This window comes from Apus apus, chromosome 4 (genome assembly GCF_020740795.1).
Source record: "Apus apus isolate bApuApu2 chromosome 4, bApuApu2.pri.cur, whole genome shotgun sequence".
NCBI lineage: Eukaryota > Metazoa > Chordata > Aves > Apodiformes > Apodidae > Apus > Apus apus.
Window position 1 is genome coordinate 82,439,413 of NC_067285.1, and position 22,397 is coordinate 82,461,809.

At 37.5% G+C, this 22,397-nt stretch overlaps 1 protein-coding gene across 3 annotated transcripts in view; it reads right to left on the reverse strand.

Moving 5' to 3' along the window:
• SORBS2 (sorbin and SH3 domain containing 2) overlaps positions 1–22,397 on the reverse strand; it is a 220,482-nt gene that overhangs the window by 145,119 nt on the left and 52,966 nt on the right. For 2 of the 3 annotated variants that reach the window (XM_051619981.1, XM_051619979.1), the window contains exon 1: positions 10,092–10,529. The exons of the other annotated variant lie outside the window; for it this stretch is intronic. The gene's annotated coding sequence lies outside the window, so the exon portion shown is untranslated. Of the gene's footprint in view, positions 1–10,091; positions 10,530–22,397 lie in introns of those variants that run through there. 3 annotated transcript variants of the gene reach the window in all.

The following is a 22,397-nucleotide window of genomic DNA, read 5'->3' on the forward strand; positions in this document are numbered from 1 at the left end:
TTTGCCTCAAGGTTTTTCAGTTTTTCATCAGCTCTGTCCTGTTCAAAACAGAAATTCTCAATTCTAATCCTTAGACAAAGATCAACAATGGGCTATGAATATTTGCACTTAAGAAAACTCAAGGATGAGGTCAGTGACTTCTGCTATCCTCTGTTTCTAGAATGGCTTCAAAGCTTTACATATATGGAAAAACAAAATTGAGAAGTTGAAAGGTAAATTTTCTCTACTAAGTTTATACAGTATAGATAATCATACCAGTTCTCTACCGTACTTCCTGAAAGAAAACATTTAGACAAAAATGTTCTCAAATTACAATGTTGTACATAAAAGCTTCAAAAGTAGACATATTAGGCAAATTTTAGCAGTTTAGTTATTACAAATTAAGCTCCCTGCAGTTCTTTGCCTTCTGCTACAAACCCCTTGACTTGCAATTTAAACTCATGTACATTTGATTCCTACCGCAATTAAACAAATTGCTCGTAAGGAAAACATTAGAAAAGCATTTAATGTTAATTTTTTAGCCTTCGCATTCTGATCAGCAGGGTGAAAAGAAATGACATATGATGAACGGTTATCTGAAGACTATAGTTCAAAACCAGAGCACAGCAACAGAATGGGGGAAATCACTCATAGTTTTAAGTAGCATCTATACAGCTTTTAGTTCACAGAATTCACAGGATTGTCAGACTTGGAAGGGACCTCTAGAGATCATCTAGTCCAATTCCCCTGCTAAAGCAGGATCCCCTAGAGCACATTACTCAGGACTGCATCCAGACAGGTTTTGAACATCTCCAGAGAAGGAGACTCCACAACCTCCCTGGCCACCTGTTCCAGGGCTTTGTCACCCTCATAACAAAGAAGTTTTTTCTCATATTTAAATGAAAATCTTAATTTCAGCACTTGCAGCAGCAGATACTAATTTAGGATTATGAGAAACTGGCGACCAGATTTCACATTTTTTGCAAATCAAAGGGTATAAATTGTACAGTGTTATACTGTGCCCATCAAAGGGAGTAGGGGTCTCAGAGTATCATTCCAGACTTACTCTATAAAAGTTAAAATGTCTATTAACAAAGCCATGTTTGAAGCCTCCAAACTTCCATCCCAGCTGGAATTTGAAAACCAAGTATGTGCACTGAAAATTGGACACCTTCCATAAGGTCTATGGAGCAAAACACAAAAGATACCTCACTAACATTCTAACACAATTTTCCCCTGTTAAAATAATGCAGTACCAATGGTCAGGAATCAGAATGGAGAGTTCTGAACAAATATAGAGCCACAGCAGAAGCAGCAGAGAGCTCAGAGTGGAAATAACTGTTTCATAGTTGTTTTGGGGTACTCACTTCAGAATTAGAGAATCAGGTTTCCACTTTTACAATAGCCAGCAAAACTGAGTACCACAGCAACTTCTTTTATGAAGTGTTACACTTCCCTCCAAATTGCCTGCTGCCTGACTCCTACCTATCCTGAGAATCATATTTCATTGTTGGTGGAGGATAGCTAGAGAGAACACCATTTCCATAATTGATATTCATACAACTATCTCTTTGAAAACACGGGCCAAACTTCTAATACTTCATCTGAAGTACTTATGAAGAGCCAAAACTTGACCATTTTGGTCTCCCAAGAATAAAACACGACATAAACAATAAAACCACAGAAGGGGATCCATTTGTTTTCGAATCTGTAATTTGGGATTGGAATTTTTAAGTGACACATATGAAGACTAAAAAATGATTAAAAAAGCTTAAAAATCTGTGGGATGCTCTGGCATACTGTGAGTAAGTTAGGATGTTTTTTTAAAATTATTATTTATTTTATTTTTTTTTATGCAAGAGACCTTGGATATTCAAGCACATGAATTCCTCAAGGACCTTGCTCATTTTTCCTTCCACGTGCTTCTCCTGCACTCTCCTAATCAGTGTGTTGTCGCTTTTCCTGAGAGGACTGATTTCTCCTCTGCAGTTGTGAACAATTTTATTTATTTATTTATTTATTTTGCCTAGCAGGAATTCTATTGTTTAGGCCTCTGTCATCACATAATTTGACTACAGTATCTGGGCACGTAGTTTTAGGTAACACTTTCTGACCTATGCAAAATGCACCCCAGGAGACCAGTCTAATATTTTGCTTTGAAGCCATCATACTTGTCCCTGCCCCAGAACAGTGGGCACATACAGCTGGCTCCTTGTCTTCTCACTGCAGCAATTACATCTTTCTTCTCTTTCCTTTCAAGCACTTTCATGATTCTCTTTCTGTCTCCTGTTGCAACTCCCCAAACTCTCATCACTTCAGACAATATCTGCTCAAATTTTCCCACATAGATTTCATCCATTCATAAGATGCACTAGCTTTTTATCATAAGAACATTTGCCAGGTTTATCTAAAAAGCTGCTATTCTGCTTATTCCCCACCCCTATTTTAAATTTTCATTTGTACTACAGGAAATCTGGAAACTAGTGGTATCATGGATCAAGTGTTGGCCAAAGACACCTGTTAATGAACCTGTTCTTCAGTTTACCTTTGAGATCAAGTGTGTTCAATCTTTTAAGTTCAACACTTACTGCAAAGAGAACTCAACCCCAATCCTTTCTTTAAATGGTGATGATCTAATAATGATAGAAACAATTACTTAAACACAAGAGTTTCCTTTCAAATAGCAACTCAGATGACTGTCTTTTTATGCATTCTTTAGGAAATAATTCATCTGCTCTTTCACTTTTAATGGCTAATGACACAGAGGGAATGCCAGAAGTGAAAGTGCAATGCAACTACATAGAAACAGTGTAACAGTTATTTGCTGTTGTACCTTTTTTAGCTATTTCTTAGACATACTGACGTGTTTATTTTCATTTGCTTTTTTTAACTAAGTAGCAACTTACACTTTAGAAAACTATATTTAAGGTAATTAAACCACTATATATTACAGAAAATAAACAAAAGAACACCTGGATTAATTTAAAATAACATCTCTGCAATTATTTTTTTGTCTTGCTCATAAGAAATCTTGCCTCAAATTGGAAGGCATCCTCCTACTGGGTTGCTATAGTATGTGTTAACTAGAACAGGTGCAGACTTGCAAACAACTTTTATAGAGTTTGCAGTCCTGATGATAAAGTGTGTCTTGAATCTGGCCTCTGCTCAAGACTATAAATCAGTCATCCATTAATCAAATGCCACTGTCAAAAGCATGTGAATGTGTAAATCTACAACTATGCAAATAAGGAATTAAAAACTTCTCTCTTGTACTTGTTTAAAAGTAGAATGATAATCTGCAAGGCTCAGATTACATGATCCGTATCAATAAAGTGACCCTTATAAGAAGAGGCCTGTTAAAATACTCGAATTTGTCTGATTATCTGCATGTATGTCAAAACAAGGTCTTTGGTTTGGTCTTTGTTCTGCTGTCAAACCTGTCAGCATCTCACTTAGCTCTCACACAGTAGCACTTCATTTGATTAGCCTCTTTTATATGTTACTTATTCACAATAAACCATCTGATTGCATCAGTCACACTGAAATTATTATTTCCTTGAGAATTCTAAAAAATACAGATTTAACCAAAAGAATAACAGGGCAATTACCATGAATATGATTATCTGGGAGAATATCACTGTTTAGAGTTCCCTGTTAATTCAAAGTTCACTAGATATTAACTTAAATAAAAATTATGCTGGCAACTGCTGGCTTCTGTCAGAATTTGCTTCTTAAAATGTACAACATGCATAACTGGCTAGAAAGAGCAGTGTGATGTACATGATCAATATATTACTTAAATGATACATACTGAATGTTTTCCACTGGCATCCCTTTGGGTTGCTAGTGCTTGATTGTCTCCAAAAACCTTACTATTAGTAAGAAAAAAAATGATACTGTTGATGCCTAAATAGGACAACAGCTGCTTAAGGTTTTAAGAAGTGTAAAGTACAAAACACACAGAAATCAGTAGTGTGACATCTATGTTCAAAAGGTATTTATTTATCATACATTTAGGCTAACCATTACAGTTTAGGATTGCCTCAAAAGCTCGTCTTCTTGAAATTTCAAACCTCCATAGATGTCTCATGATTTTTAAAACTAGCAGCTGAAATACCAAGCATTATTACCACCCTTTATGATGCCCCACACTGCCTGGCTGCTTCATCAGAGAGAGCAAAACATTCTATGCTAGAGATTTACTAAATAACCTTCTCTATTCTCTTCAAATTCTGAAGAATTACAGAGTAAAAATGACTTAATACCAATTATTTATTAATCCTGATTTATCATAGTTCAAGGAACTACAAAGCTGTAATTATTTGTGAAACAGAGAATTTGAAGTTCTCAAATCAACATGAAATTCTGTAAGAAGCAGATTTTTAGTACCTTCCAAGTTTGCATCCCTTTGAAAACTTGGTGTCAACAATATATTGCTTTCTGATTATTTTTATGCTTGCAAAAATGGTAATATTGGTAGGTTTATTATTATGTCTAATTTTTTAATATTAAGAGCAAATGAACATTCAAAGACAGACAACATTAAAGTATTCAGTTTAACTGTCTACCCCACACTTTGTTCTATTACCCTGAATCTCTACTTTTCCTTTGTGGTCACTTTAAATAGTGAAAATATAGTTCTTATGCATGGATACCTCTGTAATAACAGATGCAATTTCTAGTTCATGCATTTTTCAGACATCAGAAGTGATCCAGATAACTGAGTCATGGACAGCATCTCCCCTCTCATTTTAACTTAGGCCAAGGATTGGCTTTTAGGAAGTCAGTCCTACTGGATATCATTGTTCTAGTCAGCTTCAAAACAGTTTACAAGATTAGCTGTAAACAGCCATGGGATTTTTTTTTTTTTTTTTTAATATTTGCATTTTATTCCAATCAAAAGACCAAACCCAGTCTTAGTCCTATCTGTCATGAAGTGGAATTTGTACTTTAAAGATGTTGTATTATGGTCTAATTGGGTTTTGCACTTAATGTTGTTAACCATAGTAAAAATACAAATCTGACCACTCTGCTTTCGTAACTCATTCTGACTTTTCTATATATGATAAACTCAAATATTAACATCTCCTCTACAATTTTCATTCCAGAAATCCCTATTTTTATTCTTTTATTGTTATTCCTTATTGCTAAATCTAGAAACAGGTCACTATATTTCATCAAGAGCACCTGTTAGATCTCTATAATTAGTCAATTTGTCTTTTAAATTCTCACCTTGGGTACAAATATTTATAACCTGTTCACACAGGAAAACTTATTGCATCTTCTGCACCTTCATCACTTAACTGCTGACATGATGTTCAACTGACATCTGTCTTTTTGCAAGAAGGCATGCAGTGCTTTCTGTGACTTGGTGTGCTTGTGCATATCCCACTGAGAAATATGTGGCTTTATTAAACATAACACTCAAGGCACACTGTGGTGATGAAGCTTTACATTCAGGCTACAGTTCATGAGTCCTCAGACAACATGGCAACATGCAGAAAAGAACACCATGGCCATCCTGCTCTTGACACATACCCTAGCCATTCTCATCACATACTACACCATCCAACACTAAGCATCTCAGGAAGTACTACACCTACCTTTCAGGCCTGCTGCAGTTGAACTGGGACCTCAGCTACTGATGCTACTAAAAAAAAATGTAAAATACTAAGTAAGGAACCAGACCTGTTGTTTTTACACTGAAAAATCACAAAGACCCTTCTACCTATTTTGACCTTCAGTCACAGTTACTGATTTCCCATTAGCATAACTGTTGAGCATATAGACAAAGGCAACCTTTAGAAATCAATGCATTTTACTGTTTTCATATGTCAACAAATCTTATTTTCAGCCATGAGAACTACAGTTTCTGATTCAATTTCCTTTGGGTTTCCTCATGCATCCCTACCTTTTCTTTTGGGTCCTGAAGAAGCTGAAGAGTAAAACCACTATACTTGTGGGCAAATTTAGGTAACCAGCAACTGCTGCTAAAATAGGAATAGCTTTAGTTACCTATCAAACAGTTCAGTTGTAAGCTGGTCTAGTACTTGTACTTATGTACAAGTGCAAGATAAGTGATCTAAAAATAAGTAAAAAGCAAAATAAGTTTTTTCACTGTTCTATGACTCAGCAGTATTTGACAGATATTTTCTGAAACAGTAACAAAGTTTACTGTATAGCTTGAACATGGTAAAGATTGAGAGGAAGAAGGGCTGCTCTTCTTGCCATCATATTTTTTTCTCCCACCCTTTGAGGCTTGGAATCTTCAGTATCAAACTTTAAGAAGTGTACTATGTTACTCAGGTTACCTAAGAACACAGAATCACATCTCTGCTATTCAGCCCCCTGATGGTGGTTGGTGAGGTTTTTAAGGGTGGATGAATCAGAACACTATCTTTATTCAGCACAGAAAGATGAAAAAAATCAATCTATTTAGGGAAAGAAGTTAGAAATAACAGAAGGGAGGACTCCATCTTTGGAATTTCCTGCTTTACAGCAGCATTAGCTATGATGTATCATGGTTATGGAACAATACATCTGAACAGAAAAATATATTTCATGCTTCAAAAAACCTGAAAGCAGGCATAGATCTAGAGTGTGGTCATCCAGCGTGCCTTTACTCAAAGATACATGCTGCCTTTTTAAGTATTTACTTCTCTCCATTATCCCTCCCTCACACGAGGTTTTCCATTACATCAGTGCCTTTGAAAGCCATTTTAGCTTTTGTTTCCACCCTAGAACATTAAGAGGCTTCATAATTTCAGGAAGGTCAATGTTTGTTAAAACACTTTCAGGAAAAGATGCCACACTATTTGAAGCAAAATGAACACAAAGAGAATATCTATGGTACAGTCATGTCTCAAATAGGAAGCTATACACTACGTACAACAATAAAGGAAGAAGATACAAATTGGCAATAAAGTAACATGCTTAATTCAATACTGAAATACTGAGATAGGAAAGGATTAATATCAGGATTAATATTAGAGTAGTAGGACACAATACTGAAGTATACATTTGTAAAATTCTAGATTACAAACAAGCAGGAATTGTCAACTTTTATTTCCATGTTTGCACAGACAGCATCACTGGAGCAGAAATATTTTTCCAAGGTCACATGTGATGCAATTTGCCCACTCCAGACGCAACCTTAATATTCGTGTATTATATTCAATACCTGATCCTTCTGATATAGGTCACATTTGGCTGTTCCACAGTGTAATATAATACAATATACTCTAATTTGATACCTGAGTGTGTTCCCTGGGCACATGTTATCTGTATTGTTACTCACAGGTTGGTCATATATACGTAAGTATAAAGAGAATAGTCCCTAGGTTGAGGTTAGATAGCACACTTCCACTCTAGCTTTCTCCTAAGGTTACTGTGCTCCACAGACAGCATGGCTGTTTGATGCTTATCACTGTCTGCTCAAAGCTGAACATACAAAAAAACTGTTACACCACTTGATTCTAACTTATTTGCTCATTCTGTTCTCTCTCTTATTTTACTATTTGCACCTGCTAATATAATACCATGTTTTAGGATTCACCTGCCTGTTTTTGCTTTGTTAGTATCCTGTAACACATGGGCTCAGAGTCACCTTCAAAGGTCATCTATCTAAAAAAATGCCTGGAGTGACTGTAATGTTAAAGCATGACAGCTGATGTTATTTCCACCACTACTGACCGAGAGAGAGACTGACTTTGCTTAAACTACAGACCTTCAAATCGTGTCTGATCACCTCAATAGAAACTTTGCTCCACTGAAACCCGAAAAACTTTCAGTCTTCAACTGGAACTTGATGTCATCCTTTCCAATGCAGAAATAACCAGTTTGTCCCATGTCATATTATTATCAAGATCTTCTTGTAAACCTTCTGTTTATAAGTTCATCATGAGCTGAAAAATGTTCCTCTCCCTCCATGCCCATTTGATTTTCACATCAATGACCCAAATCTACACCTTTATGCCTTATGCGTGGAATCAGTACATACTGGATACACTATTCACTTAGTTGCTGTTTCTTACCTCTAACTCATTTAAATTCTTCCTCCACACCAGATTCTATTGCAGCACCTCCATGGCCGTTACAGACAGCCACTGATTTGATTTACAAATAGCTCAGAAGGGATCAGATGTTGTCAAAGGGACAGTAAGAAAACAGAGGGAAGCTGGGAATTGATATGGAAAAAAGACAAAGGGAGAAAAGCAGAATGGAAAGAGTACTGAATATAGAGACTAATAAGACATCTATTGGCACTTAATGGGTGTAGACTGTTTAGTGATTAGTCATAGCTAGTCTTCACTCGTTTTCTTACACTATAATTTCATAATTCTTACACCATAGCAAGATTATGTCCACCTTGAACTGAAAAATCCTTCACTTTTTTCATACTGCTGTATCCATATCATCGTTATAACAAAAGCTTGCTGTTTCTTTGTTAGAGGCTCAAAACACCTTATAGGAAATGCCAGCTCTGCTCGATTATAATTTTCATAATAATTACAGACTCAGTCATAAATATTCATGTAGTACAAGGCTGTAAGTGTACATTCCACTTTAGAGAACACAGATGAAAGCAGTTGCCTAAAGAACTTACTGTGTGACCCCTATACAGATGCATAGAAAAAGAAGTTGGGGTGTGCAATCAGTGAATAACAAAATCCTGGAATGATTCAAATAAGACGTAGCTTTTCTAATGGATAAAATGCATAGTAGAAATTAATTTATATATCTCTGTTTCCAAGCGCAATGTCTCATTTGGGGGATGGTTGCTGAACATGCTTGTTCAAATACCTTTGCAGGATATATGTATACACAGAAATAACACATTGGAATTTGGGTCCCAATTACGGGACATTGGTTACTAATTTAACTATAAACATACCAGACCTCAAATTCTTGATTTCATGCCCAGTCAACTGTTCAAACAAATGGCTCATCTCAGTGTGATTTAAATATGCAGAATTATTAAATAAGAGTTAAGACCACTATATAAATTCATTTTCTATAGATGAAAGGTGAATCAGAATCTTTGCTTCAATTGTCAGAATAACTTATTGCATTTCAGGATTAGCTAATTCAGAAATTGTATTACTCACTGAGAACAGAGTTGGTAGTTCATAAAATGCTACTTTTCTTATAAATGTTATCTGTCCTGGGGGATCATGCTCTTATTGCCCTCGTTCTAACTACAGTTTTCATCTTTAAAGCAGATGTGTTGTGATAAAGAACTATTCAGAACAATTAATTTTGCACTGAAAAGCTCCAGCATTAACATACAGTCTCAGTAGAAGATCTCTCCCATTTCAACTATTCCCTGACATTTGTCTTCATGTTTGTATTTTCTCTGCGTTCTCTAGCCTACCTTTGAATCACTGAGATTGTTCAATAAAAGTTTAACCATCTTGTGCTATTAATGTGCTTGTGCTCCATGTGGAGTTCTGGTTTCCTTCCTTTTACTGAACGCCAAACAGAGGGACACAATGGGTGTGTTGTGCTCTGTCTAGCACGGTATGCGCGATATCTTTAAAAAAGGAGGTGTGAGCTGGCTGTAATACCACTACTCTTAACAGTACAAGTACCACAAACTAATCAACCACAGCACTGGGGCATGCAGTCCATTGAAAGCCGGTGAAAAAGCTGCTTTTTATTATGACCTACATACTGCACAGCAGCAGTTGGACAATTTAAATCTAGTTACATTGAAGCTGAACACAATGCATGAATTCCACTGATGATGAACTCAGTGGTTTAAGGCTTTTCAAATAAGCTCAAGTTCTGCAATGTTTTATCTCCTGTGCTATCCTGACGGTAAAAAGCACAATGAAAAACAAACAAAAATTCCTTTCGTTTTACTAGAAAAGGCCAGTTTACAATTTTATCAACTATCGGAAATACACTCCTGAATCAGCAGCCATATGGAACATCACACTGAAATATTTAATGAAAATGCGGTCAGATCAATTGATTCAGCAACTACTCTAAACAAGCCACTGACCACAGTCATCCTCTAAACGCAAAGATACCTCAAGAAGCTTAATTCTGGCGTTGAGTTCTGCTCCGTTTTATGCTACAAGATGGAAACAGTCTATGGAAAGGCGTACCTCTCTCGCACAAGCCGAGATGCACAGCAGCTTCCTTTTGTGGAAGAGTCCAGGGGCAGAAGCTCCTTAGCCAGCCCGCTAGCCAGCGGCACGTAAGGCTGGGAAGGGGCTTCCGCCCAGCCCCAGCAGCGCCCGTCGAGCCGCACACCTGCCCTCTCCGTAGCGCCCGCCGCCCGCAGCCGAGGCAGGCAGGAGCAGCACAAGGAAGGGCAACACCCTGCTCCTGGATTACCGGCTTTCACTCGGAGCGGCTAGCGAGCCGCCGAGATAACATTGCAGAGGAACCTTGCCTTTACAAGACAAAACCCTGCTCCGCTGCCTGACAGCAGATATGCAGCATTATCACCCTGCATTCCACCTCCTCCGAGCGGCTCTCAGGAACGACAGCCACCAGCTCGTCAAAATGGCAGCTCGTAAGCACGCTAAGCTCCTGTAATTACTCACTAATACTCCCGTTTCTTCTGTTTCCTCCGACGAGATTTTTGTTTATTTCTCGGTAAAGCCCAGCATAATATGTCACATTGTTTCCCATAAGCAAAATGGCTGGTGTCCTCAGCACTGCCGCAGGCAGCTCATTGGGCTCCCCCGGCTTTCTGGAGCCATGGCAACAGCCAACAGCCGCCCGGACCCGCAGCCGGGCCGGCCCCGCCGCCCGCCGCCCGCGGAGGGGCGGCTCCGCACCGCCCCGCACCGCGCCCTGCGCCCCTGCCCGGCACCCGCTGCACCCGCGGGGAGAGAAAGTGCCCTCGGTGTCAGCGGCCACCTGGGAGCTGCGCGCAGCTCCGAGGCTGTAGCGCGGTGAGTACCTGCTGCAAGCAACCCAGGCCAATAGGCTGCAAGTGACCGTCCGAACACCTTCAATAGAATACTCTTTGGATGCGCTGAATTTGAGCACAAAAATTATGTGACAGGGCACAGTGTAAGCACTGGGGGTAAATTTTATTTTGGGAACAGGGCTAACCATTTTCCACTACTCTGCTAGTTGTCTAACAATAAAGACTAAACCCCCTCTTGTTTACAGACACTATCGCAATTATTGCCAGTGTCCAGAAACACATTTCTTGATCTTAAACCCATTAAGGTTGCTGTTTATTAGAGGAGTTTCTCACTGTACGTTGCAATAACCATACAAACCAATTTTATCCTGCTTAGAATATTTTTTTTTTTCCAATTTTTATTTCAATTAGGAGTAGGAAGAAAAAAGAGACATTTGTGAACAACTTAAAACTGCTTATAGAAATTCTCACTCTTCAAGAGCTGTCATTATCTCATACCTCAACTGCATAAGGAGTCAGCAACACACTTCAGCCTAAAGTTCTGTGAAAATCATTTAGATGCATTAAATGTATCTAACCAAATACAGTGCATTTCATACACAAAAATTCTGAGTGTTGGTTTAAAGAAGATTTTTCCATCCCTTCCTAGTCATTAAGAAGGGTTGGCTTCACATGTATAACAAACCATGGCATTTCCTTGTTTAGTATCATACGGTTTTGGGGCTACAGAAGGTTTTTCACCTTCGAGTACAGCTTGCAGACAAAGCTCTGCTGCTGCACCACACCAAATGGCATTTCTGCTCTCAGGATCGAAGGACAGTTGTGTCTCAGTGAAGTCCCAGGCAGAGAACTACAGTCCACTGCAGTGGATTTTACACAATTATTCCCTCAGCATCTTTGCCTTGCTTCCCTTGCTAGTGCTAGGTTTCTTTGAAAGTATTACAAGAGGAATGTAAGGTGTCTCACCAGGAAACAAGGAGGTAAATTCTGTTTAGACTTCTGACACATCAGAACTGAAATATTCCGGTTGGTTTAAATAGGTGCTTCAACAGTAATACCGAGTTTTGTCTCTTCCTCTCTCAGCCTTCTTTAAAAGCATGGATGCATGTTCACTTCCCTGAAACTGCAGGTGGGGTTAAGAGTCAGTGCTAGCATCAGGCAAGAGTACTCCCATCTCCTATGACTCAAATGTATACCTTCTGTGCTATGATTATGACCCAACAGTACTTTTTGATTTTTTTTTTTTTTTTAAAAAAGGATGTTTGCTGATTTGGCAACCTGATTCTGAAGCTTTTAGCTGGAAAACATTAAACTACTGAAGTAATTATTTACACACAAGTAAGTATTAAAATGAAACCAGTCTGCATACAAGAAAAACATTTCACCATGACTAGTTCCCTAACTTTTTTGTTAATGAGCAACATGAAACAGACTGCACATCCAATCTCTTGCTTCTTAATGCATTGATACAGTCACTGACTCTACAAAAAAATGAAGTCTTCAGTAAGTGAAGACACAAGCAGGTTTTCTATCACTTTATCGCATTAACCTACTATGGTTACTGTCATAATACTCTCTACAAGCAGGCTAAAACCTGAGCTCTTGGAAAAGTAGAGGTTAGGAGTTTTTAAACAATAGGTTAGAGTTTGGAAAGGTTTCAAGATGTTTGTCCATATTTGTGTATCTATACTTATTCAAGTGTCTTAACACACACATCAAAAGCCCAGTATTTTCATTAAAATGTTCTTGAAGCTAATTTATTTTTTTTTAATAAAAATTTTGTTTGAAGACTACAACTTTATAACTCAGTCCTTAGGGATCTAGAACTATGTTTGTAATGCAAGCACACTTCCATTCAGTCAGGAATTCCTTCTTGGCAGTGACATAAGTGATTAGGTAGAAGTTAGAAGAGGCTTAATCCAAGAGCAGATTATGGTTCCAATTCAGCAAACAATTTAAGTACAAGGTGTAACAACCTAACTTGTCTGAGATTACCTAAAAGCTCTACAGAAATCCTAGAAACAGTTTTTGCTGCTTGCTCTGCAGAGCCATAAAAAATTTCTCCTGGCAAATTCCACTGAAATCATAACATCAAGGATGGGGACTGGACCCACAGTTCTGCTGCTAGGAACTGAATAACCTCTGATAAGCCCCCAAGGCTCAGTTACACTAGTGTATTTGTGTGCCTAGGAAAGGCTCATAATCAGGCAGCTGAAATGGTGGCTGCTAGTCTGCTCCCCTTAAATAAAAAATTAAGTGCAGGGCATAGAGTCATACTGAGCCTGCAATGAGTATGTAAGCTTTTAAGGATAACCACTTGCCTGCTGTGTTAGAACAGAGCTGAAAATAGAACACATCATTTGGTATCTTAGCTCAAATTCTACTCCCACATTAATTCAAATGAGCTTCCTGTTCTCACTGTCATTTCTGGAGGACAGTGGTTCACATCAAAAACCATCAGTGAAGAAAGAAAACTGGTAGTCCCCAGTCTTTCACTAGAAAACAGCTCACAATCTCCATTTTTGAGACAGAAATAGTAAGTATTATTCTCAGCCTTATCTATAGATAGTGTACCAACACATCATTCACCACTGTAATTTAGCCCTTCTGTTATTTTCCTTTACAGACTACTTTCCAGCTGTCTCAAACCATCTCCATGGAATACAAAACATACACGTCCAGTAAAGCAGCATTTCATTCCTATGTCTTCTTCAGTCAACTCCAGAACTGTTATTTACGTACATTTCACTAAAAATCATTGTTTTATGAAAAATAGATTTACATGCTAAAACTGTTTCAAAAGCATGAACCATTACAAATATTAGAAGATAATTGGTACCCATGGACAGGAAATGCCAAAAGAGTAGATACTAGTTAAGAAGCAACTACTGTATTAAAATCAGCATTATATTTCCTGCATTGATTGTAATTGTTCCTAGATATATTTGAGTATCCAAATAGGAAAGCATGTACCATTCAGTCATTCTGAATATCATTAACTTTTACTGATTTTTCTAATCCTCATTCAGTTTCTATAATGACTTGATGGTATATTTAAACGAAAAAAATCTCTTATGAAGGCAAATTGGATGGCTCTAATAATAAATAAAGCATCATCTATTGATAAAACTCACCATAAATTCTCCAGTTTAAGAAGACTGAAATGTTTTTTTTTCATATTGGTTCGTCAGCCTGCTTAAATGCAAAGTGGAAGGTAAACAGAATATTTGTAGGTGAGTGTGCAGAAGTATAGACTAAGGTTCCAGGTGATTACAAGCCTGGAAAAAAAACCCTGATACCCAGTTCCCAAGACAACAGTATCACTAACTATCTGAGACACAAACTGCAGAAGTGTGAACTGGAATTCAAACATAAGAGTTAATTTTATCCAGGTCAAACTTGTCTATAGCTCTTCCAGCTACTGAACACCACACATAACTCCAGTTATTGGCTTTGTGTTTTCAGGTTCTCACCAGTAACTACTGTGACCAATTTTCCATATTGTGGATTCCCTATGATACTTGGCAAAGACACTGACGGATAATTCTGTCTAGATTGTGGTATGCATCTAAGTAAATCAATCACAAAAACATTTTAGAAACATTTTCTAAGGTGTATTTGGGAAAGTTTTGTCACAGGAAGTGTATTATTTTTTTCATGGTTACCCTTTGAGACATTATTCCTTGCAAGTAGTACAGCCATAAAATGGTATAGAAAAGATGAGAAAAGGAATTGATTTTCTTCAAAGCAAATATTTAAAATTTTTAAAAGGAAACCCTGAAGCCCTTTCATAATTAGACATGAAAGTATCTTAACCTAAGAACACTAGATCCCTCATGTTTTACAGCAGTGTTAAAGATGCTACTGAATTCCTAGAGCAATTTCCACACTATTTCCCATCTCACAGTTAGTATTTTACTTTGCTATAATTTAGTAAAAAAGCAATACCAAAGATATCGCTGCCTAATCTCAAATATGAAATATTATTAAAATTATATTAGGCTGCTTTTTAACATACAGGTTTTGATTAATTTTAGCTGTATTTTAAGTAAAGACAAAAAAGAGCCTGAAACAGAGACAGACTAATTATTTTCCTTTTTTATTTGCTTAGTTGCCAATTGCATTCATTAACATCACATGTATTATAACACCTATATACTTTTGTTGTCATTTATCCCAATAAAATATCTCAAACGTTATGATAAATTAAGCAGACACTAAATTTTGTGAACTAGAGTATGAGAGTTGCTTTCAGATCTCTAGGACAGTATTTCAGAGAAAAAAGGTGAACTTGGGTTCATGAAGACATAAGAGGTTTTCCCAAAAAATTAGTGTTTAAATATCCAGTTTTAACAGAACAAAGCAAACCTTCTAAGCAAAACTAACACACAGATGAATGTGTTTTAAAAGTTATCTTCTCAATTCTTGAAACATCACCAAGACAACATTCACTTCAGGTTACTGAAGTGAAACTAAAATTGAGACACTGCTACTGAAATGTACTACGCATTCAGAGTATGCCAATAATATTGCCAAGACAATTTATAGTTTATCTGGTCAATTTATGTCTGAAAGCTTTCCAGTTCTGTGTCATGTACTGATAGTTCCATTAAATATCTACATTAATTCTTATAGACCTAAGTAAGAATTCAGTTTAAGGTGATTTAAGCTCTGAAGAACAACCCAGGCCACCTTGCTTTCAGCACCCACTGAAAATCAGGTTTTATCTCAATTCTGAACTAGAGATCCCTATAGGCCTGAGTTCCTGTGAACATCAAATGTCAGTCTGAGCAGTAATGCTCTGTCAAAATGCAGAGAGGCCTGAACTCATGCCAGAAGTGACAAAACTTAAAGCAAGAAATTTTTAATTTGCCAGCAATTTTCTGCTTACCAAATTATTGTAAAAACAAACTTGACAGCATATATTAACAAGTCTTATTGTATATTCTACACTTGTGTATGAAAGAGCAAATATGATGAAAAGGAAATATTTTCCCATATTTTCTACAGGAGTAGAGGAATTAGAATTCTAAAGTGAAAATTTTGTTAACTTTTCAGTGACAGTTTCCTCACATACTGCAATTTTAGAGGAAGCAAATAGACAAAGACTCAGGATAAGACATTCTTTTCCCTATGTAGACACCAACAGTCGGTTTCAGTCAGCTGAAAGTACGTATTTCTCAAACATCACTCTTAGACATTTAGGAAGATGAACTGTCACTGTCTCCAAGCCTCCTTTTCCCTTCATTTATAATATTTAAATTCAAAACTTTCACCTACTCTGCTATTTTTATCCTTCGTTACCTTCTCCTAACCTGTAACCTAAAGCCATATCCCTGAGGTATTTACCAGAGCTCTGCCAAACTGCAGGTTCTCCCTGGCATCTCACTGGCATATCCCCATCTGGCAATCTACTGCTGTCTCTTCATTTCAAAAGCCTGCTTCATAAAATTTCTTAGTGCCTTCTTACCACTACCTTTATAGACTACTGTTTCATACTCTAGTAACTGGGATATGCAATCCTTTTCTCCTGTTTGAGAAAAAATTCTTAACTTCTACTCACTACATTTATAGAATACCAGTTGTGAGAAATGGAAAAAAATCTAGTAGGAAGAAGAGTTTGCTGGTGGGAAAATGGAGCGGGGAGATGGACTTTTCAGATGCTTTGCAAAAGGCTTTTACATCACACCCAGAGCTTCTCATCAATCCTATCTCATTCCTGCTTAAAGCAAAGGTCCAAACCAACAAGCATGAATTAAAATTGTTCTATTTCCATGCAACTTGAAATATATAGGGCTGAGTAACTGTGAGTGAAAAACGACCACACAAACACACCCTAATTAAAGATCCATTTGTCTGTGTCCATATTGCTTTTTCCCTGTAGCCTCAATGTCTTTCAGCCACCTGCATGTTTTTGTATTTTTCTATCCCATGCGCTACCACTCAACAAACTATAGGTCTGTTTCTTAATATGCCTCTTTGATCTCATTTTGTTCAGTCTGGCATAGGAAACACAAAAAAGAAATTAAGCATAAAAATAAGCCCCAACTAATCTCTTCCCAGCTCCCCCCCACTGTACTTTCAACATTGCGTGATGCTGAGAGCCAGATGATAACCAGCTGACTAAAAATAGAGAGCACTTCCCCAGACACACAACCATACTTGTGGCTCTCAACTCTAAAAAGTTGTTCTTGCCCAATTAGATTGGCTTATAAAGTGATAGAAAGCTTGTTGAGCTAGTTCTATCTGCTTCTGACACTCCTCTGAGCTAACCAGAGGACATTTAAAAGTTACGATTCCTTATAGATTAAGAACTCGCACACCCTGCATGCAGGAGTTGGCTCTCCTGCACGGTCCTCCTGGAGAAATAACTATTCTAAACCTAAGTTCAAAAGCATCTGAAAGAAATGCCATCAGCTATGGTACTTCAGACCACCATTTTTTAAAAGGAACAAAAATTGGGAAAAGCAGATGAGCAAGAGCATTGGTAACAAATAGGTATGGTAAAGCCAGTAAACCATCATATTTTCCAAAGTTCTTTGAAGCCAGGAAATTGTAAATAAACTCCTTGTAAAGTGGGCTTGTATTTTATCAATTCTGAGAACTTGGCAGTGCCTCTCTATGCCAGATGAGGTCACAAATCAATCTCAGAACACCTCCGACAAAGTATAAATACCACAGAAGAGTATGTCTAAGTCACATTAACATGTCTGTCTGGCATAACTGCAATAGCTAAGTTGATAAGGTACAAACCAGCTTATCCACAGCATTCTTTTCATGAAGAGGTCATTTCTTCTTTTGTGCTAGGAAATGAAACAATGCCAAAGAATTCCAGAACTGCTTAAATAAATAACAGCAGCATCTACCTCTGCTTAGAGGTTAACAGTTTGTACTTTCTTGGTATCTTATTTATTTTCTTTAGAGTATAACATAAGACATTAGGAACTTCAGCAAATCAACTGCCAAATACATCCTTCATCCTAGGAAGTGAATCAATGTTTTGTGATGACTTCTAGATCCTAATTGCCTTCTAGCATCAGCCATATTTTGGCTTCTTAAACTTAGCACTCACTTCCCTTTTTCAAGTGATTTTCAACTTTGTCTTAAGTTTTGGTCTTTAACAGTGTTAAAGCAGTAGGTACAAAATTATGAAACATGCTTATTTTTAGAAGAGCACAGCTGGCTTTCCATCAAGTACCCCACTTACATTTAAGAAGGTTATTTATATTAGAAATTTAAACCAGACTTTAATGAAGAGAAAACTGAAACATTCAAATGGGAATGTAATCCCTTCCCTCTCTGCAGTGCTGGTGGGGCCACACATGTAGTGCTATGTCCAGTTCTGGGCTTCTCTGTACAAGACCAGCCTTGACATACTAGAGATTTCAGTGAGGGGGCACAAAGAAGACTAAGGAACTGAAGCATCTCTCTTGTGAGGAACAGCTGAGAGAGCTAGGACTTTTTAGCCCAGAGAAATCTGGAGGAAAGGGATGTGTGGGAAATGTCATTGATGCGTACACATACCTGAAAGGAGGGCGTAAAGAAGACTGTGCCAGCTTAGTTGAAGTGATACCCAGAGACGGGACCAGAGGCAATGGGCACAAACTGAAACATATGAGAGTCTGAGCATCAGGAAATATTTTTCTAATGTGAAACTGACTAAGCACTGCTACAGGTTGTACAGAGAGGTTGCAGAGATGATATTAAAAAGCCTTCTGGACATCATTCTGGACAACTGTCTCTGTCAAACAGTGACCCTGTTGAGCAAGAGGTATAGACAAGGCAATCTCCAGAGGTCCATTCTGACCTCAGTCATTCTGTAACACAACAGAAAAAAACAATTGCCCAAGTTTTTTCTTTTAAATTAATGTTCGTATTTATTTCTCTGTGGCACAAAAGTTTAGACGTTTGATTTCTCTAAATAGGATCAGACTCAGAGCAGCAGAAACATGAAAGGCAGTATCAGAATCTCCAGTTGAAGAATGTTTGGATACTACAATCTCCTAGCATTTAACTTGAAAAAGGTAGCAGTGCTGAGTTTGCTCAGTATCACTTTCTGGAAGAGCTGCAGATGTCATGTGGGAGGAAAAGAACAACTGTATTCACACACAAGAGAAATGAAAACAGGAGGACTCAAATGTATTCAAGATTTAGAAGCTCATAACACTGATGTTGTATCCATAGTAACTAATATACTTCATAGCAGGGAAAAAAACAGGTTGGGGATTTTAAAGGACAGCACCATGTACAGATTAAAAGCAGATAATGCCTACCAACTGATGATCTGAGGATTAGACTGGTGAGTTTATACAGTGTATTACAAGAAGTATCGCTTGTTAAGAAGTCAATATCCAATGGAACTACCCTACTAACAAAATAGTGAAAGAGTAAAAACAACACTGTAAAACAACCCTGGCACTTGACAGCCCTTGTCCCAACTCTTTAGCAAGCTAAACCCAAGATGAACAGTACACTACCAGTTGATGCTGTTGTGCCTTGTGCACTCACCACTCACTGTCAAAACCTGTGCCTAACCCTATTTCCCTCCTCAGTCAGAATAAATCATAGAATCATAGAATCATAAGGGTTGGAAGGGACCTCGAAAGATCATCTAGTCCAACCCCCCCGCAGAGCAGGGTCACCTAGAGTACATCACACAGGAAGGCGTCCAGGTGGGTTTTGAATGTCTCCAGAGAAGGAGACTCCACAACCTCTCTGGGCAGCCTGTTCCAGTGCTCTGTCACTCTCACAGTAAAAAAAAATTTTCTGATATTGACCTTAAACCTCCTATGCTCCAATTTGTATCCATTACTCCTTGTCCTATCACTGGTCATCACTGAAAAAAGCTTAGCTCCATAAATGACCTACGTGACCCCAGGGAAAGACAGGATACAGCAGGTAAGCAGCAACACACATTGCACTAAGCTAAATTACATGATCCAACTGTTTTGCAATACTTATCTCTTTATTGCTTCCTTGTCCATGCAGCTGAGAAAGTTGGTATGACTGGCCTTCCCTTAAAAAATACAGGTAAAGGAGAGAATTTATACTTATTTAGCCTAAGGAAGACAAAGGAAGACAACATACATTCTAGAAATAGTATTTAGTATCGGAAAACTCCTACAGAGAAGATGGAACCATAATTCTGCTGGACTAAAGCCTTAATTGGTCTTTTTCACAGTAAATAGTAAGTGATAGGCATATGATCTCAACTGTTTTAATATCCATTTGCATTTCCCCCCTGCCCCATGTCCAATTCTCCCATTTATCACCATTTCTGAGAAAGTAAACAACCTAAGCTTGTAATTTAAGTGCTGTCCATACTCTATAAATGGCTTTTGCACCAAAGGCAGAAAAATATAACGAACTGTATATTTCTGTACCACATTAGGCTATGTCTGATGTACAGTACAACTTCAGAATTTTCAGTCACATAAAAGTTACTTGGGAAGCATATCCAATTTAAAAATATTTAGCCACTTAGAACATCTGTATGCATCCAGCTTCATTCTTGCAAAGGACACAGCTGAAAGAATTTAGAGTCACTAGTGCCAGACTTCTACCTTTTGCAACTGACTTTTTCAAGAACAGGATCATACTTTCTTGCTTATCATGAACAGGTTACGTCATGGAAAGATCAGTCTGAAACTGAGTTTCAGAAGGGTGTTAACAATAGTCTTGGGATCTTTAGAGCTACCCAGTTAGTGCTTATGAAGTGAAATAAGTTCTGTATACTGTTTAAAAATACTTCATCTGGTATAATAGTAATTTTTAAGTGTTGTGCCAATAATCAACAGAAAAAAATCAACATCTACCCAAACCCACTTCAGTTTGTTTGCTCCTTATCTGAGATTTCTTTCAAGAATCATTTCCTTTTAGAAATCAGTACCCTAATACGCAAGAGGTAGGATATCTAAAAAAATAAAAGCTGCAGTAGTTTCCCAGCTGATGGAACTCAGTACTCTGGAATTACGCAGAAAATTCTGGCACTGGGCCACTAGTTTTACTTATGTCACTAGAACAAAATAAGGGAAAACATGATGTTCTGTGGTGTGGTGGTTTTTTGTTTTTTTTTTTTATCCCCACAGAGGAGAAAGGGATGTAGGTGGGGAGTATAATTGACACTAATTATTTGTAGGAAAGGTCAGGATTACCTTTCACCAACTGCATGAGGCAGCTGATTATCTCTCACATCTCTGGAGCACATTCACAAAACCATCAGTGACTAAAGGACAAATAGGCCTTGGCTAGTAATCAAACTTGGCAACATTCAACAACACAGCACAGCAGATGTCTTTTTAAAATAGGTAAATTGTAAGACATCAGATAGTGTAACACTAGATATCTGCAATGCTGAAAAAAACTTCAATAAAGGCTACTGTTTAAGAACCTAATAGGTGACTTGATAGTATGGTCACTGAGGTGTTGTGTTGTTTTGGTTTTTTTTTAGGAGCTAAAAAAGAGCAACTACATCACAAAATTCCAACTCAGTTTTAAACTCCCTCAGAGTTTTCAGTTTCTAAAGGACATTATTTTAAAATTTCTGATACAATAAAGTTCAGTTTGAACAAAAACTGCACATAGAAAGTATAAGACTGTGTCAAAATATCTGAAAAAGAGAGAACACACAGTGTAATCTGAAAATCTGAAGTACTTTAAAAATGTGGGAATTACTTGCTAGAGTCTCAGGAAATACCCCTTCAAAACATGAAAACTGTCATACCTTATTATAATTATCATTGTTGCTGAAAAACCCTGACTGAGAACTGATGCATGTTGTTTCATAACCAATTTGTTACCAGAATACTCAGACTTTCAAGAAAAAGGTTGTTTTTTTATTTAGTATGTTCACTGAGAAGTTTGCTGTGTATTAACTGAAATGAAAATTCCAATCCCCTGAGATCAACTTACTGGCTTTCCAGAAAGTGAAATTTACAAGCATGTAAACTCAATTCCAAATAGCATTGGCTTAAACTTGAATCTCTGTAAGAATTAAAATATTTATGTCCATATACCCCTACTTAACAAATTAGCTTTTTCTAACAAAATTCATCAATGAAACCACATAAGAAATAAAGTGGGATTTTCATTTATGTAGGTTTTTTTTTTTTTACATACACACTGTAATAATTGCAAAAAGAGTGGTTTTTGCAGTTATCTAGTCAGTTTTTAAGGAACTGTAACAAGATTGTGTATGGACTGAACTTTGTTTTGGAACATAAACAGTTAATCTGCAGTTCTGCTAGGCAGTTCTGCAGCAGTCAGTTGAAATGCTATCAGCTCCAGCTTTTGCCTACACACACATTCAATACTCAAACAATACTGAGAGACTACAGTGAAGAATCCTGACACCACCACCTTTCTTGATGCTGAGGAGTTGTGTGTCCAGGGGAATATAACAGCCATCTGGGCATTTCCGTTCTCAGAAATCCTTTAAGTAATACTACAAAAGTTTCATGCCAGAGCAGGAGCTCTGGGGAATATTTCTAGTTTCCTCAAAGGTGTTGGTGTCATGTTTCTAAAAATACAT